This window comes from Triticum dicoccoides, chromosome 5B, assembly GCF_002162155.2.
Source record: "Triticum dicoccoides isolate Atlit2015 ecotype Zavitan chromosome 5B, WEW_v2.0, whole genome shotgun sequence".
Lineage (NCBI taxonomy): Eukaryota > Viridiplantae > Streptophyta > Magnoliopsida > Poales > Poaceae > Triticum > Triticum dicoccoides.
Genome location: NC_041389.1, coordinates 639255595 through 639257116, shown reverse-complemented (window position 1 = coordinate 639257116; position 1522 = coordinate 639255595).

The window sequence follows — 1522 nt, the reverse complement described above, 5'->3', positions numbered from 1 at the left end:
TGGATAATTATGTTGGATACGATTCCTCATGTAATAGCTATTTATTTACAATGATGATCATCACACTTCTATTTATTTACAACTCATGAAATACAACTCGAAACAAGAACAATATATGACTCTATATGAATGCCTCCGGTGGTGTACCGGGATGGGCATTGAATCAAGAGTGACATGTATGAAAAATTATGCAAGGTGGCTTTGCCACAAATATGATGTCAAGTACATGATCATGCAAGGCAATATGACAATGATGATGCATGTCATGATAAACGGGACGGTGGAAAGTTGCATGGCAATATATCTCGGAATGGCTATGGAAATGCCATAATCGGTAGGTATGGTGGCTGTTTTGAGGAAGATATAAGGAGGTTTATATGTGATAGAGCATATCGTATCACGGGGTTTGGATGCACCGGCGAAGTTTGCACCAACTCTCAAGGTGAGAAAGGGCAATGCACGGTATCGAAGAGGCTAGCAATGATGGAAAGGCAAGAGTCCGTATAATCCATGGACTCACATTAGTCATAAAGAACTCATATACTTATTGCAAAAGTTTTATTAGCCTCGAAGCAAAGTACTACTACGCATGCTCCTAGGGGGGAGGTTGGTAGGAGTTAACCATCGCCCGCCCCCATACAAGGGAAGGCAATCAAAAGAGCACCCCATGCAATAAATTTGTTACACAACTTTTACCATACGTGCATGCTACGTGACTTGCCAACTTCAACACAAGTATTCCTCAATTTCATAATTACCCACCTAGCATGACTCTAATATTACCACCTTTATATCTCAAAACAATTATCAAGCATTAAATTGATCACAACATCCAATTCACTTCCTATGATAGTTTTTATTATATCCAACTTGGATGCCCATCATTCTAGGACCAATTTTATAACCATAGAAAATACCATGCTGTTCTAAAAGACTCTCAAAATAATATAAGTGAAGCATGAGAGATCAATAATTTCTACAAAATAAATCCACCACCGTGCTCTAAAAAGTATAAGTGAAGCACATAGAGCGAAGCTATCTAGCTCAAAAGATATAAGTGAAGCACATAAAGTATTCTAATAAATTCCAAATCATGTGTGTCTCTCCCAAAAGGTGTGTACAGCAAGGATGATTGTGTTAAACTAAAAACAAAAGACTCATATCATATAAGACGCTCCAAGCAAAACACATATCATGTGGTGAATAAAAATATAGCTCCAAGTAAAGTTACCAATGAACAAAGACAAAAGAGGGGATGCCTTCCGGGGCATCCCCAAGCTTATTATTTTTGTTGTCCTTGTATTATCTTGGGGTGCCATGGTCATCCACAAGCTTAGGATCTTGCCACTCCTTATTCCATAGTCCATCAAATCTTTACCCAAAACTTGAGAACTTCACAACACAAAACTCAACAGGAAATCTCATGAGCTCCGTTAGTGCAAGAAGGAAAAACCACCACATAAGGTACTGTAATGAACTCGTTATTTATTTATATTGGTGCTAAAACTACTGTATTCCAACT